This window comes from Lactuca sativa, chromosome 8 (genome assembly GCF_002870075.4).
Source record: "Lactuca sativa cultivar Salinas chromosome 8, Lsat_Salinas_v11, whole genome shotgun sequence".
Taxonomy (NCBI): Eukaryota; Viridiplantae; Streptophyta; class Magnoliopsida; order Asterales; family Asteraceae; genus Lactuca; species Lactuca sativa.
In genome coordinates this window covers 83,539,301-83,551,213 of record NC_056630.2, presented here as the reverse complement: position 1 = coordinate 83,551,213, position 11,913 = coordinate 83,539,301, and positions in this window count along the sequence as shown.

The window sequence follows — 11,913 nt, the reverse complement described above, 5'->3', positions numbered from 1 at the left end:
TTGAATAGCTACATCAGACGAGGAAGATGGTTGCATGGACACAATACCATCAAGATAACCAAACAAATCTTGAGAAGTAAGAATTTTCCACTTGATTTCGCCATAGCAAGTAGTTTGTAGAGGTAAGTTTGATAATGATCATATGAATGAGAGTAGCATACGGGAGAGAGATGTTATATTCAACCATGGTGATGAGAAGCGCAACTGCTAGGGTTAGAGACTTTTTAGCTAGGAAGAATACGTAAGGGAGATTAAGTCTGATACCATGTGATAATGAGAAAAATATCACCCAGATTGGGTCTTAACATTATAACTTATATATATATATATATATATATATATATATATATATATATATATATATATATATATATATATATATATATATAGGGGTAGAACAACAATAATATACATAGCACTAAGCTAGACTAAGATACAAAATAATATTGTGGGCTAGGCCTGTGTAGAAGATGGGTTAACATACCACATTACCTTTAGTTCACATCGATTACATGGATGGATGAAAATTGAACAACCAGAGATGGACAAACGAACAACCAATGTTGAAGTTTGAGGTAGTGAATATCACTTGATGTAAGGGTGTTCATGGTTCGGTTCGAAACAGTAAAATCGGACAAACTGGGCATTTGTTTGGTTTCACGATTTGTATTTCTCTTTACAGGCTTCCTTGCGGCTTCAAACTTTCAAAACCGTAATGAACGGATTAGATAGTGGTTTCAAAATTTTCAAGTCGTATAAAATCATACTAGACTGGAGGATACACACACACACGCGCACACACACACACATATATATATATATATATATATATATATATATATATATATATATATATATATATATATATGTATGTATATATATACACACACACATACTATGTTAGAGACCCTTGGTAACCAGGGGTTTATAAGAAAATTAATTTTATAGCCACAAACTTTCATGTGGTAAAATGAAGGAGATTATGACATGTGGTAAAAAAAATTATTTATTAGAATAGATTTAATATTATTTACATTTTCTAATAATATATGTCAATATAATAAAGTTTATGAATTTTAGATATAGTGATAAAATAAATATTCTAAATAGTTGTATAGGTGGTTTTTTATATATTAAGAAATCTTGTTGGATTTTGTATATATATTAGGAAATCACGTAATTTAATTCAAAATTCAAATTTCAAATTTAATACATATCTTGATTTATATGAATTTAAAAAACCAAAATAATATATATATATATATATATATATATATATATATATATATATATATATATATATATATATATATATATATATATATAAAAGGTTGCCACATGTCAATATAAGAATAAAAGATAAAAGTTTAAACTAATATTTAAAAAAAAATGACATGTAGCAGAAGTTATTTTTATTTATTAGTATATATATATATATATATATATATATATATATATATATATATATATATATATATATATATATATATATATATATATATATATAATTTTTTTATTATATGTGTAATTGATATAGTTTTCTTACATATTCGTTGTTATATATAAATAATAAAAATTTAAAACACATATAACTTATGTTTATAAGTCTTATAAACAAAACTGATACAATCCAATTTTTTGTGTTGTGAAGCTCATCCTTCGGTCTTTTTACTCCAGCACAATCTTTGACAAATTTATTTGGCAAGTTTTTCTGATAGATTTATTTGGGAATTTTTTTTGGAAAAATTAGTCTGATTGCCTCGATTCAAATGGGTCTATAAATCCCAAAATGAGAAACCAGCCTGGACCCAAACCGTTAGTAGCAGTTTATTTTGGTTCGATTTTAACTTTCAATGGTTTGGTTTCAGTTTCGATTGACAAAAACCGTTAATAACGGTTTGGCTTCGGTTTGACCAAAAAACTCGTAAAAACCAGCCCGTGAACACCCCTAACTTAATGAACGATGCATAACTTAAGGAAAAATGACTAAAAATATTTCACTATTAGGTTACACGGAGTGCCTCATAAAGGAGTTCGACAAGATTGATGTGGCCTCTGTGCACACTGCACCATGATCTCGGCAACGACTGCTTGGCAGCCCAACTCGACACACTTCAACCGATTCCCCCTTTATGTTTTGATAAATTTCACCATATTTATGTATATTGAAATTGGAGAATAAATACAAGGAATATTACAAAGAAAACAATTTAAGATACATATAAGGTAAACTACACCATCTTTGACTAAGATATAAAAATATTTTTGGCGGTGGTTTTGTTTCCAATATTATCTCCGATCCCTCCACCCCACCAAACGAATGGGTGGCGTACATATATGTAATTGACCGTGAAATGATTTAAATAATGGTGTTGGTAGAGGTTTCATGAAAATGTTAACCACTTGGAGTTTGGTAGGAACAAATTTCTTATGCAGTTTCCGGAGGACACAATTTCTCGCACAAAGTGATAATCAATATCAATGTGTTTGGCCCCTCGATCTACCAGATTCTGGCTAAGAAAAATAGCACTCAAATTATCACATAATAAGATGGGACAGTTAGATGGAAAGGTATTTAAATCATGTAATAGATGAGTAATCCATATGAGCTCAACAGTGGTGTTAGCAATTGTATGGTATTCAGACTCACAACTAGAATGGGAATGGTACTTTGCTTTTTGGCACTCCAGGAGACGAGATTTCCACCAAAGAAGATTGAGTACACGTAAGTGGAGCATCAAGTTTCTATAAAACGAGCGCAGTTGGCATCAGAGTAAACTACAAGTGTCGATTTTGTAGGATGGGAAAAATGGAGCCCATGAGCAAGAGTGCCTTTCACATATCTAAAGATCCATTTTACCATTTGAAAATGTTGCTACGTACTAGCTTGATTTACAACATACGAGTGATATGGTCTCGTAATAGTTAAATATTAAAGTGCACCAACAATTGATCAATAAAGGGTGGGATTATGGAAAGTTGTTCTAGTGCTCGTGAAAACATCATGTATGGAAAGTAGAGTCCTAACTGGTTTAGGATCGAGAACGCTGGATCGATGTAATATATCATGAGAATACTTAGTTTGAGTCGAAAATAAATCATTTTATGTATATGAGACTTTAAGACCAAGATAGTATTGGTGTATGGGGATAAGCCCACACATAAGAGCTACACGACAACATTAAGGAACACTTAAACAATACCGGAAGCCCATAACTAATCAGATCGACTACCTTTAGCAGCCCAAATTAACTGCACAGTCGGCAAGACAATATTATATAACAAGAAAATCATTCATGCAAGTAGTTACGTAATATCGCAGGAAACATGGAAAAAAACATTAATATTATACTACCCTTGAAACCTTTATAAAGCAACACCACCTAGTCGACAAAGCAATAACTTAAGCTCCTTCAATCATATATAAAGACCTCAACACACATCGGTAAGGGGGAGAACCTTTATGTGTTTAGAAATTTAGCCACCTTCATACTTGACATCGAACTTAGGCATTAGAGAGCAATACCGGGGGGACATCCCTCGATATAGCTTTCTTACCTAGCATTTGTCTATTTTGGCAGCGTTCGTTCCTATTTGAGCATTAGGAAAAAGATACAATCTGAAAACTACAATGCACTCAGGAGGCTACATAGCAACATTGGTGTCATCCATAAAAAAATGCAAGAAAATCCATTAAGTACCAGACCAACAATAATAACCCTATCTCAACCAACAACACTTAATCCTTCTCAGACAAGCGTGCAGACCAGAGGAAGGTCAAATTGACAATCACCCGTAAAGGGACGAAAGATTAGGCAAATAAATGTCTTTCATGGAAAAAAACATGCAAATTCGGCATGGTAGAACCGAAAACATCCAAGAGGCCATCTAATCAACCCATAGGAATAACAAACTAACCGTGCAAGTCCTACCACCCTTGTTACAACAACATCCGACGATAAAAGCAATATCGATGCAAAAGAATGTACAACCATACATATAATTTCACAACTATTCTCGTATACACAACACCAATACCCGAGCAGAATGTAGTTTCAGACAACAAAGAACATAAAAATGAGAAAAAGCAAACAAATAGAAAGAAGTGAAACAAGTTCAGAACGAGAAAATAATTTACACAAAGCAATGGAAAGTTAGCAAAAACAACACCTCTCCTAATCCAAGACGATGATGTTTTGATCACCATTAGAGAATTCACATGGGCAATGCAAGTAACAACCAACAACAAAAACGATAGCAAAAAGATGTTTAAATAAAAGCAAGATGGAGTAGCAAGCATTCAGACAAAATGAGGGATATTACCACCTGGTGTGGATAAAAATAAGGTAGGACGAGACCCTACATTAATAGCGAAGGATAAAATGGTGATTGAAACCAAGAAGAGAGGGAGCCAATGAAAGCATAAGATAGAAACAAAAAGTATGAGAGCCATTTACAATAGTAAGTGAAGCAAGGCACCAAAGGAGACACCGCCACTAGAAAGCAAGAAACAAGAAGTACCAAACCAACTCACCTAGTCCCATGGGGAAACAAGAAAAAGTAGACAGATAGGACAAATATAACTGAGGCAGATGTTCAAACCTAAGCTCCAAAATCAAAACAAGCTTGGCCTAACAGTAACAATCCTCAACTACATGCAATTCATTACGGAAATATACCAGAGCAAGCACGAAGTCACAGATCTTACCTATACGGACATGTATAATTAAGATGCAAAGTGGTTTTCCCCTTTAATCAATGCAAGGATGGTTCATTGTCAAAATGATGAGTGCGATATTTATTCTAAATATAGCTCAGTGAGCCGACTACTCAGAAACTTTGGTCATAGTAACATATTGACCATGGGTACCCAATTAGCCAAGAAACCAATAATAATTCTATAAACATAGCTCGGTTAGCCTACTACTTAGAAACTTTGGTCATAGCAACATATTGACCATCGCTACCCGGTTAGCCAAGCAAGACATAATAGTTCTCTAAACGTAGCTCGGCCAACCGAATACTTAGAAACTTTAGTCATAGAAATATATTGACCATGGATACCCGGTTAGACAAGCAAGCATCAATAATTCTCTAAATGTAGCTTGGTTAACTGACTACTTCGAATCTCAGGTCATAGCATCATATTGACCATGGTTACCCGATTAGCCAAGCAAGCAACAATAATTCTCTAAACCGTAGCTCAGCCAACCGACTACTTAGAAAATTTTGGTCATAGCAACATATTGACAATGGCTAGCCGATTAGCCAAGAAAGCAACAACCGTTCTCTAAAATGTAGCTTGGCCAGCTGACTAGTTAGAAATTTTTTGTCATAGCAACATATTGACCACGACTACACGTTAGACAGTCAAGCAATAATTATTCTCTAAACATAGCTCAATAAATTGACTACTTAGATATTTTTGTTCATATCAACATATTGATCATGTCTACCTAGTTAGCTAGTCAATCATAAATTACTTTATAGACGTAGCTCAATCAACCGATCACTTAGAAATTTTGGTTATAACAATATATTGACCATTGCTACTCAATTCGCCAACCATATAGAAATTATTCGAAGACATAACTTTGACAGTCGACTACTTACAAATGTATAATAATAAGACACCAACCATAATCATACACTCAATATATTCCATAGAAAACTACTTGGTAGTCAACTACTCATCAAGGAAATGCAACAATTGAAGATATTCAATGACATATACTTCCGGTTAGGAAGTCGGGCTTGCCAAATCCTAAGAAGTTTGGTCCTTAAAACCAAATCCACATTTTAGCGGAAAAAGGACAACTATGATGATCACTCACAAGTACCTGACAACCAAACAACATTGCAACAGACAAAGGACATTTCAAAAAGATAGAAGCAATAAGGGTTTAACAACTAAAAGAATGTAGATAGAAAAATAGACATTCAAAAGGATACAATAGTATTTGGAAAAACCAAAAGCCAATAATTTAGCAAAAAGAATTCAAAGACAATCCAACAACCCGAAAAGAAAAACCAATATCTACACATTATCAAGACAAATGATAAACCATAATGACTATCATATATCAAGAATTTCCAACACCACCACCACTTGTACAGGCACCACCTCTAGAAAAATTGAAACAAAATCCCAAATCTCACCAACTGAACCAATTGGAAAGCCAAGATCCAACAAGAAATCCCCACAAAACAATGTGGAATAGGCATGTTGCATTCGTTGTAGGCGTGTGGGGTTGTCAAACGGAACTTCATCTTTTGTAAGACCCAAGAAATGTTCTCCATTCATCAGTGGAAACCTTGCCTCTTCCTAAACATAGTACATATCGAATGAAGTGCTTTTTTTTACCATAATAAAAGGACGAATTACCAAAAACCCTATCAACCACCATACTTATACCCTCTAATAGCCCCCAATTCATGTCTTCCACGGAATTTTGAGCTTGCCTAGTTAGGCCGGTTGCATTTGCTTGTAAGTCTGTATTATTTATCAAAGACGCTCCAAGATCACCCTTAAGCTTCCAGACACCTGATTCCAGCATGGCTATTTTTTCAACATGACTAATCTTCTACAACTCTAATGAAGCCAATTTACCCTGCAAGAGTGAAATTGCTTCCTTCAAACGACGATTTTCAGCTACCTTACTCTCAAAATCTCCTTCTCTTCCTTCAATAACCTCACTTCACTTTTCATAGCCCGTCACTACGATGCAGGTACCATAGGAATGTTAGAAGCTACTCCATCAAGCTTAACAACCCTTTTGGACAAATCTACAAAGTTATCCTGAAATAATTTAACATTTTGAGATATGCCAATGGAAGGAGTAATAAAGAGCTCCATAATATTAGATACCTCCATAAACTCTTCTTATAAGTCACGATTTTCTGGGTGTAATTTTGCATTCTCATCACAAAAATTCATGTTCTCATTCCCCAATGTCAAATTCTCAACAAACATGACTTTAAACATATCTCGGACATGCTCTCGACGCTTACTCCCTAAACTAAGATAAGTCCCAGGAGAGTAAAATTTCTCGAAAAATGACATTACAACTTTCAGATCCAACAAGCTTTGATTTTGATGGTTCTCCCAATTGGGAGCATAGACGGGCCTACTAGGATGAGGAATGCTTAGGTCTCGAGGATGACTCACCATGTTTAATTGGTTGATATAAGAATAAGGAATGTTTAACCCAATGTTACTTGTAAAAGAATGAAAAGTAGTAGGATCCAAGGAAAGGGATCACTTTATAACATGACCGAAACTACGACTTTCTTCACCAGATATGGCTATAGCAAAAGAATGCAAAGGCTGCCGCACCCCTACCCCACTTTTGGGGCAATTAGATGGGTATCATTAGCTTCGTTATCAACATTTTCATCATCAACAATAATCCTCACAAAACCACTCGGATATTGGTTATTACTTCCCACGATATCGTACGAATCATGAACGTGAATCGAAAAATAATACTTTTCACCACCCTCATTATCATTATCCTCATTACTATTTTTGTCCTCATCACCACTCATGTTGTCATCCGTTAAAGGCAACTCAAAATCATCAGAATCAATATATCTAGAAGAAATCTTGCCCTCGATAAAATCAAACACAAGAAAAGGAAATCAATGACCATCTACACAAAAGTATGAACATGAGGAAATCAAATGATACAAACAAGCACAAACAATTAAAGAAAAAGGAGACAGGGAGACCACCTCTAAGTCCTTTTCCACTAAATTAAAAATAAAACTAAGCACCACTGTTGTATACATGGAAGAATTATTGAAACAAGTCTACGGTTAGGAAAAAAGCGAAGCAAGGCATAATAACACAAAAAAATATCTTCGATACAAATTTCCACTTTAGTTGACATGTATGAGTAATATAAGCCTTAGTAACTTGCCCAAATAAGGTCGAAGGAGGAACCCTCAAAGTGCCTCACAATGGTAAAGATAAACCCCATCTTACCTAAGGGCGGATGGTCAATTGTGGCATCCATACCATGGATTACAACATCATCCCTTCAACAAGGTGATACTTCTGAGAAATCTAAACTAAATGGTTACGATTCACCGTAGATAGAAAAGCTAGCATGGAAAATCGAGACATAAATTCAGAAGAAATAATATCAAAAAATAGTGGAATAAAGTAACTAGCAGGAAGAGAGAGAGAGAGAGAGAGAGAGAGAGAGAGAGAGAAAGAAAAGAAAATCATTTGTGTAATTATTTATGCAATATCTCGATAAACATGGAAAAATAAATAAATTATATTAAAGGGTACTGCCCTTGTCACCCTTGTACAACAACACTACCTAGTCGACAAAGCAATAACCTAAACTCCTACATTCATATATAAAGACCTCGACACACATCTATAAGGGGCATAACCTTTTTGTGATAAGCAATTTAGCAGCCTTCATACCTGACATCTAACTTAGGAATCAAAGAGCAATATTGACGTCCATCCCTCGGTATAGAATTATAACATAACTTTTATCTTTTTCTTGCAACATGCCTTCTTGTTTGAGCATTAGGGAATGAGACAAACTGAAAACTATCATGTACCCAGGAGGCTACGTAGCAACATAAATGATCGATGAAATGCTTGATGGCAGGCTCATGGTTTTCTGTTACAATTATATCATCCACATATACTAATAAGTACAAGAGACGTTAGCCACAATGGAAAACAAAAATTGAGGTGTCGTCTTGACTGCACTTAAGACCTTAGTGCACTAAAAAGTTACTTAAGTGTTGAAATCAAACACATAGAGTTTTTTTAAGACCGTAAAGAGGTTTGTTGAGACGTCATACATAGTTGATGTTACGAGAGTCAACATACTCCCATGGTTGCTCCATATACACCATTTTTTCTAAGATATCCATTTAGGAACACATTTTTAACATCCAGTTGATGTAGATGCTAACGATTACTCACAAATTAGAACAATACGAATTGTGGTGGATTTAACAAAGAGGCTAAAAGTATGTGAGAACTCAAAGCCAAGAAATTATGTGAAACCTTTGGCCACTAATCGACCTTTGTTGCGGTTAATCATTTTGTCGACAATATACTTTGTTCCAAATACCCACTTTGATCCCACTAAATTTGCGTTTGTTAGATGGGGAACTGGTGCCCATGTATTGTTAAGGTCAAGAGCATTAATTTTTTCAGCCATGGCATCATACCAATGTTGGTGTTTTGAAGCTGATTTAAACCCTTTGGGTTCTTTGACAGCAAGAAAAACAACATGAAGATGAGTCGAAGAAAAAACAACAAGGTTAAGGACATGATTAGGTTTTACAATACCATATTTTTCCCGGGTAACCATTGTGTGAGATGGAGAAACTAAAAAAGAAGAAGGGTCATATATTTGTAAGGTATGTATAGTGTTTGGGTATTATAGAGGATACGAGGAAAGGATAGATGAAAACTGAGAATTTGGTGAAAAATCATTTATAATAGTGGTTAGTTGGGAGTTAATTTCATACACACATGAAGGATAGAGGGTTAATAGGATATAAATATAATGGTTATTATGTATAGCAAATTTTGCAAGGACGGGCTAGGTAATAACATCGGTATAGGAGCTTAAGAAAAGTGTAGAAATATCAATTGAGGAAGTGCTTTTTGAAAATGGAAAAGTCCCTTCATCAAACCATGTGTACCAAGTGATGCAGACCTGAAATGTGTTGTAACATCCATTTCCTAGTATGGTTCTTCCAGATTTCATTTCATTAAATATACATTTTGGGATTTTGCGTTGGCCACGACATGGTAATGGAATGACCACGATGTGGCATTCCGGTTTAAAAAACGTGCATCCATGAATCGCCACGACGTGGCAAGGCTTTAACCACGATATGGTGGTGGTTGGGGCTCAAAACCCTAGATTATGGGATTAGTGCCCTATTTAAAGGCACTAACTCCTAGGGCTAGCTCATTTAGCAACCTCCATCCTTAGAAATCAATCCCTACCCAAAACCTAGCATATTTGTGTGTATTCTGAGTATGTGAAGCCATCATTGTAAGGCTTTGTCACACCCCCAAACCAGAATGGCGGAAACGTTCGGGGGCGGAGGACGTCATGTTCAGTATCATAACAGTTCATAGAAAGGAAAGTACACACCACCATACATATATAAAGGTTTTAAAAATGTTTACATCATTGTATTCATTACATGCTCAAAAGATAAATGCAATAACATCTTTCAAAAGAAGTAAATAATGCCAGCACGTTATTCACCAAAAGTTGATTTCCAAACCTGCTTAACGATTCCCTGAGAATACAAGTTATTTCAAAGAAAAAGTGTCAACAATTAAGTTGGTGAGTTCATAAGTGATTTAGAACCATTGAATGCCATTCCAAAATGAGTGCATATTTTCCAGGAAAATCCCATATTTCCTTACAAAAGTGTGAGATGCATGAGAATGTTGGTATTGAAAAACGTAGATAGTTGAACCAAGAAAATCCCTTATTTTCCTAATAGTTGTTTGTTTAATGTCCAAGACTAACATTTTGAAGCAATCCACATGCTTTAGAAGAATTTTAAACATAGACTTAAATAATAAACCTATCAGAAGATTTCAGTTTGTTAGATAATGAATAACTGTAGTAACTACTCATTCATTATTCCAAAGTACTATAATAGTTGTGTATCCGATGAGTTTTATAACCATACTAAACATAATATGCCTGTAGCGACGTTCTTCAGGCGTCGTAGCGTTATGACAAACTGTCACCCCAAAAGACGGACTGTAGCTAACAGTCAGGGCGCGGGATCATGACTTCTCGTATAGATCTATACACATTTGACACGTTCTCTGAACGGGAGACTCTGGTTATAGACAGGACTTGTAGCGATACCTTTTATCAAAAAGGCAGTGTTTGAAGATGTACACGTCTCATGGATTCTCAACTAAGTCTGTATTAAAGTGATAGTTTTGCATGCAAAGTTTATCCTTTTTCACAATGTTTGACAAACATGAATCATAAGTTTTTAGAATATATGAAACGGTTTAGCAACGAAAGATACTTTGGAGTTACTAAATACTTTGTATAAATCTATTACATGCAAAGTATAACAAGAGTTTTCACATAGTTGAACTAAATCACAAGTGATTCATTTGATAAAAACGAGTAAAGTGAAATTCTATGAAATACACGATAATAACCGTATGTTTACTTGTATTCCCCCCCTAAAAGAGTATAGAAAGCATTTAAAAATGTATTTAAAGAGTGTTTGTAGGGGTATGAACTCACCTGGAAGTTTGAAGATAGCGAGATGGAAAACCGGGATGAGTTTCTTCTCGAGAAACGGATCTTTCTCGGGATTCTCGGGAATCTCGGGAGTAAAATCGACTCTCTGGACTTGAGTAAAAATGACCAGGGCTTCGGGTTTGAACGGGCACGGAAAACGAGGCAAAACGCAAGGGAAATGAGAAGAAATGAGCAAGTTTTTCGGAAACCCTCGCACTTCTATTTATAGGGGGTCTGAGAAGCCTCGGTACGCGGGGCGTACGCTTGTACGCAGCGCGTACGCGTACGTCATGCATGAGCGAGTCCTCGACTGCCTCGGCTTCGGATGGGACGGATCGGATGGGACGGGTCGGATGGGGCGGGTCGGTAGCTTCGCATAGGGGCGACGTGGACAGACCGAGACCAAGGCCTTCGGGTATGCGGGGCGTACGGGGTTACGCAGCGCGTAACTCGGAGGAGGACGCTGACTCCTTCTTCGGATATTACCGGATTTTTGATATAAATTTATATATAATTTATTTAATAAATTTCAAAAAAATCATATCTTCTTTATACGAACTCCGTTTTCGATGGTCTTTATATCCACGCGTAGGTGAGACTACGCTCTACAACTTTCGTTTAGACTCCGTTGGCA